This window comes from Labeo rohita, chromosome 16 (genome assembly GCF_022985175.1).
Source record: "Labeo rohita strain BAU-BD-2019 chromosome 16, IGBB_LRoh.1.0, whole genome shotgun sequence".
NCBI lineage: Eukaryota > Metazoa > Chordata > Actinopteri > Cypriniformes > Cyprinidae > Labeo > Labeo rohita.
In genome coordinates this window covers 31,741,134-31,748,232 of record NC_066884.1, presented here as the reverse complement: position 1 = coordinate 31,748,232, position 7,099 = coordinate 31,741,134, and positions in this window count along the sequence as shown.

The window sequence follows — 7,099 nt, the reverse complement described above, 5'->3', positions numbered from 1 at the left end:
CTAGAGTGTTGTTAGGCAGTTACTAGTTGTCACAGATCATTACTATGGAGTTTTATAGAGTTCTTAGCCTGATTTAACACTTAGCTAATCACTATTAGCATGTAGCTATTCACTGCTAGCATGACTAGCATCTTAAGGATTCCTATTTGCTAGCATGAGTCAAAAGAACCAAGTCCCATGTCTCTACGATGTTCTGATGTAGAGATATAGGACTTGCTAAATGGTTGCTAGGGTACTCTGTTTGGTTGCTAGGGAGTGGCTTGGCAGCTACCAATGATGACACTCCAAAGGCTGCCTGCCAGTATGAATGATATAAATCAACCTCCATGTCTCTATGACATTCAGGTTTGAAGATATGTCTGTGTGGATTTTGGTTGCTAGGGTGCTCGATAGTGGTTGCTAGGGAGTGGCTAGCATGAATGATATAAACAGTATGAATGATATAAACCAACCCCCATGTCTCTATGACATTCAGATTTGAAGATATGCCTCTTCAGGTTTGGGTTGCTAGGGTGCTCGATAGTGGTTGCTAGGGCGTGGCTAGGAAGTGTCTATGGTGATTCATGATTGGCTGTTTACTGCCCCGAATCAAATGAGCCCACCCCCATGTCTCTATGACACTGTGATCCAAAGATATCCATCTGGGCTTTTATAATGGCAGTCTATGGGATCAGTTGCTAGGGTGCTCTAAATGGTTGCTAGGGCGTGGCTTGACAGCTTCACAGTGATCCTGAGAGTCTGATTGGTTGTCTGAGTTAAATGAGCCCTCCCCCATGTCTCTATGACATTGTGATGCAGAGTTATGTTCAATGCAAAATTCCTATGTAAATTACCATAGTAGGAAAAACACATGCTTTTCATGGGCCGTCCCTCCCCATAGTATGTCAATGGGGCCACTTTGGGGGGCTCTTGCGCCCCAGGGGTACAACTTATACCCCATTGTGAGGTATGTTCTCGCACAGCTTGCAAGCCTCTCCAGATGTGGTGAATCGCATGTTTCTACGAAATTCTCGCTCGGCGCTACGACCCCTCAAAGTTGGCCGCAATGCATTGTCTATGGGATTTTTCGGCTGATTTTTCGCCCCGTGTACGAACATCGTACACCCGATCGCTTATAAAAGTCATAGCACACCATTCCCGAATAGGCCGCACGATTTGACGCCCGTTTCATGGGTCTGTGACAAAAACTGCGGGACGAGTTACGCGCCGAAATTTGTACGGAAGAAAATAATAATAATAATAATAAGTATGTGAGATAATAATAGTGATGCTTTGCCTTTGGCAAGCACCACTAATAATAAGTTTAAATAGTAGATCAGTAAGTTGGCTTTCTCAAGCCAGTTTAATAAGTTTTTAAATAGTTTAAAAAGTTGGCTTTCTGAAAAGTTTGACAGTTTTTAAGTTTAAATAGGAAAGTTTCAGAAGTTGGTTTCTTTCAAGCCAAGTTTAATAAGTTTAAATAGGTTTTCAGTAAGTTGGCTTTCCCAAGTTTTAAAAGAAGTTTAAATAGTAGATCAGTAAGTTGGCTTTCTAGATAGATAATAAAAATTAATAATCTAGTTACTTATTACTGAAACCTTGCTGCTATTTACCATATGTTTAGCATGTCCTAAAGTTTGGAAACACTCCTGGAAAAGTGTGGTTTTGGACCTTATTAGCATAAATTCCTTATCATGTTTTGCATGTTTAAATACATTAAATGTAACTTGACATTATTTATTAAAGATTCTACAATGTTAATTTTCATTTAGATTACATAATAATGGCAATATGATACAGCAAAGTCAGACATGTTTCTAACATGATTAGCATGTGATGCCATGTTTACATGATTAGCAAACTTGGCCCATGTTTTTAAAATGATTAGCATGTTGGGTCAGCATGTTTAGCATGATTTCAATAACTGATTTTCTAAATTATGTTTAGAATGTTTCTAGAACTTAGGCCCAGATTATGCAGAGCTGTAATATGTTTCTAATGGTGGATATTTTGATTAATCGAAAATGTTATGTTTTTTTTCTAATGTATATAGTTTGCGTTGTCCCTGTATCAGTGCATGATTATCACAAATTAAAAAGGATTCATGCTAATATGATCCGAAACCCCACTTTTCTAGGGCATTTCCAAACTTTTGGAGGGCATGTTTATAGCATGATTAGCATGTTTCCTCATGTTAGTATGTTGTTCAGCAGTGAGGGAAAAAAATGGCATGATGAAAGAAGCTGTTCTTGTGTCTGGATGATTGTGCAATAAATGTTTAGAAATGAAATAAAAAAAATGATTAGCATGAGAGCATGTTTCTAAGAAATTAAGTAAAAAAAAAAAATGTTTCTACAATATGAAATCTAGTTACTTACCTGGTTTCTGTAAATGATTACCAAAGTTCTCATGTTTCTAGCATGATTAGCATATGTAGCATGTTTTAGCATGATTAGATGTTGTCCTGTGTATGTTTTTTGTCTAGTGATGAAAAAAAAAATGACAGTGATGAAAGAAGCTGTGTCCTGTGTCTGGATGTTCTGCAATAAAAATGTTTCTAGAAATGAAATACAATAAAAAAAATAATGTTAAAAAAATGATAATAATAATTGCTAGCATTTTTCTAACTGAGATACTCACCTGTTTATCCAGAGACTTAGCATGTTCTCTAACATGTTTACCATTATATACTCACCTGTGTTGCTGTGTATGTTGTCTAGCATGATTAGCAAAAAAAGCATGTTGAAAGATGCTTAGCCTGTGTCTGGATGTTCTGTTTCTAATAAATAAATAAACAAACAGAATGTTTCTAAGACATGTAATTCAGCAAATTCACATGTATAGCATGTTTCTCACATGTGTTTTATGTCGAGAGCATGTTTCTAGTCATGCAGACTGAAGGATGTGTCAGAGTTTGAGCAGAGACAGAGCATGTTGCTAGCATGTTTCTAGAGAGAAGAGACATGATTAGCAAAGAATGGGAGCATGGAAGTTTCTAGCATGATTAGCATGTCACTAGCATGTTTCTAACATGTTTCTAACATGATTAGCATGTCACTAGCATGTTTCTAACATGATTAGCATGTCACTAGCATGTTTCTAGCATGATTAGCATGTTGCTAACATGTTTTTTCTAGCATGACTAGCATGTCGCTAGCATGTTTCTAACATGATTAGCATGTCGCTAGCATGTTTCTAGCATGATTAGCATGTCGCTAGCATGTTTTTAGCATGATTAGCATGTCGCTAGCATGTTTTTTAGCATGATTAGCATGTCGCTAGCATGTTTCTAGCATGATTATTAGCATGATGTTTTAGATTAGATAGATGTCGCTATAGATGATAGATAGCATGTCGCTAGATGTTTCTAGATAGATAGATAGATAGATAGCATGTTTCTAGATAGATAGATAGATAGATGAGATAGATGATAGATAGATAGATAGATAGATAGATGATAGATAGATAGATAGATAGATAGATAGATAGATAGATAGATAGATGATAGATAGATAGATAGATAGATAGATAGATAGATAGATAGATAGATAGATAGATAGATAGATAGATAGATAGATATTAGATAGAAGATAGATAGATAGATAGATAGATAGATAGATAGATAGATAGATAGATAGATAGATAGATAGATAGATAGATAGATAGATAGATAGATAGATAGATAGATAGATAGATAGATAGATAGATAGATAGATAGATAGATAGATAGATAGATAGATAGATAGATAGATAGATAGATAGATAGATAGATAGATAGATAGATAGATAGATAGATAGATAGATAGATAGATAGATAGATAGATAGATAGATAGATAGATAGATAGATAGATAGATAGATAGATAGATAGATAGATAGATGATAGATAGATAGATAGATAGATAGATTTCTAAGATAGATAGATAGATAGATAGATGATAGATAGATAGATTAGATAGATAGATAGATAGATAGATAGATAGATAGATAGATAGATAGATAGATAGATAGATAGATAGATAGATAGATAGATAGATAGATAGATAGATAGATAGATATAGATAGATAGATAGATAGATAGATAGATAGATAGATAGATAGATATAGATATAGATAGATAGATAGATAGATAGATAGATAGATAGATATGATAGATAGATAGATAGATAGATAGATAGATAGATAGATAGATAGATAGATAGATAGATAGATAGATTAGTTATTAGTTAGAAAGAACATAGATATCTTAAAGCTTAATTGAGTATCTATGGCTTCTAGCAGTTTACATTAAACATAGTTCAAACAGACATGGACTTTTGGTCAATGAAAGTCTATGGGACTTTTTATGATTTTTAATATTAATTTTTAAGAAAACCGTAACTCAAACCAGTCTGAAAAGATATAGCACACTAAGTCAGAACAGTATGAAGATCTGACCCGAGTTTGGAGTATGTAGCTTGAACGGTCTAGGAGGAGTAGGTGTCCAAAAAATTTGCGGCCAGAAAAATAAGAAGAAGAATAATAACTAGATAAAAAAGTTTGTCAAGACAAACTTTAAGTTGGCTTGAGAAAGCCGGACCAGAAAGTTTTAAAAAGTTTGAAAAGTTTGAAAGTTTGAAAAGTTTGAAAAGTTTAAAAAGTTTGAAAAGTTTGAAAAGTTTAAAAAGTTTAAAAAGTTTAAAAAGTTTAATATAGTTTAAGAAGTTTTAAGTTTGGATGGTTTTCAGTCTGAAATATTTAGAAGTTTTAAAGTTTGAATGTAGTCTGTCAGATAGATAGATAGATAGATAGTATTGGTCAGATTATCAATCGACAGAAAGATAGATAGATGATTCTAACATTATTACCAAGTTACTAGTTATGTTGTTAGTCTGTTTCTAGCATGATTAGCAAGTTGTTAGCATGTTTTTAGCATGTTTTTAACATGTTTCTAACATTTCTAGCATGATAGCATGTTTCTAGCATGTTTCTAACATGTTAGCATGTCTAGCATGTTTCATGATTAGCATGTGTTTCTAACATGATTAGCATTGCTAGCATGTTTCTAACATGATTAGCAAGTTGTTAGCATGTTTCTAGCATGATTAGCAGGTTGCTAGCATGTTTCTAGCATGATTAGCAAGTTTGCTAGCATGTTTCTAGCATGATTAGCAGTTGCTGCTAGCATGTTTCTAGCATGATTAGCATGTCGCTAGCATGTTTCTAGCATGATTAGCATGTTGCTAGCATGTTTCTAGCATGATTAGCATGTTGCTAGCATGTTCTAGCATGATTTTCTAGCATGATTAGCATGTTTCTAGCATGTTTCTAGCATGTTTCTAACATGATTAGCATGATTAGCATGTTGCTAGCATGTTTCTAGCATGATTAGCATGTCGCTAGCATGTTTCTAGCATGATTAGCAAAGTTGCTAGCATGTTTCTAGCATGATTAGCATGTCGCTAGCATGTTTCTAGCATGATTAGCATGTTGCTAGCATGTTTCTAGCATGATTAGCATGTCGTTAGCATGTTTCTAGCATGATTAGCATGTTGCTAGCATGTTTCTAGCATGATTATCAAAGTTGCTAGCATGTTTCTAGCATGATTAGCATGTCGCTAGCATGTTTCTAGCATGATTAGCATGTTGCTAGCACGTTTCTAACATGATTAGCATGTTTCTAGCATGATTAGCATGTTTCTGTTGTTTCTAGCATGATTATTAGCATGTTGCTAGCATGTTTCTAGCATGATTAGCATGTTGCTAGCATGTTTCTAGCATGATTAGCATGTTGCTTTCAGCATGTTTTAGCAATGATGATTAGCAAAGTTGCTAGCATGTTTCTAGCATGATTTTCTAGCATGATCGCTAGCATGTTTCTAGCATGATTAGCATGTTTCTAACATTAGCATAGCATGTTTCTAACATGATTAGCATGTCGCTAGCATGTTTCTAGCATGATTAGCAAATGTTTCTAGCATGATTCTGTCGCTAGCATGTTTCTAGCATGATTAGCATGTCGCTAGCATGTTTCTAGCATGATTAGCATGTCAGCTAGCATGTTTCTAGCATGATTAGCATGTTGCTAGCATGTTTCTAGCATGATTAGCATGTTGCTAGCATGTTTCTAGCATGATTAGCATGTCACTAGCATGTTTCTAGCATGATTAGCATGTTGCTAGCATGTTTCTAGCATGATTAGCATGTTGCTAGCATGTTTCTAGCATGATTAGATGTTTCTGTTTCTAAATGATTAGATAGATGATTAGCATGATAGCATGATTAGCATGATGTTGTTTCTAGCATGATTAGCATGTTGCTAGCATGTTTCTAGCATGATTAGCATGTTGCTAGATGTTTCTAGATAGATGATTAGCATGTTGTAGCATGTTAGTTTCTAGCATGATAGCATGTTAGCATGTTTCTAGCATGAGATGTTTCTAGCATGATTCTAGCATGTTACTAGCATGTTTCTAGCATGATGATTAGCATGTTTCTAGCATGAGATAGCATGTCAGCATGATTAGCATGATGATAGCATGATGTTTCTAGCATGATTAGCATAGCATGTTTCTAGCATGTTATTAGATGATTAGCATGTTTCTAGATGATTAGCATGTTGCTAGCATGTTTCTAGCATGATTAGCATGTTGCTAGCATGTTTCTAGCATGATTAGCATGTTAGATGTTTCTAGCATGATTAGCATGTCATAGCATGTTTCTAGCATGATTAGCATGTTACTAGCATGTTTCTAGCATGATTAGCATGTCACTAGCATGTTTCTAGCATGACTAGCATGTCGCTAGCATGTTTTTCTAGCATGATTATGCAGTTAGATAGCATGTTTCTAGCATGATTAGCATGTTTAGATAGCATGATTCTAGATAGATGATTAGATGATAGATAGATGATTTCTAGATGATAGATAGATAGATAGATGTTAGATAGATGTTAGATAGATGATAGATAGATAGATAGATAGATAGATAGATAGATAGATAGATAGATAGATAGATAGATAGATGATAGATAGATAGATAGATGATAGATAGATAGATAGATAGATAGATAGATAGATAGATAGATAGATGATAGATAGATAGATAGATAGATAGATAGATAGATAGATAGATAGATAGAT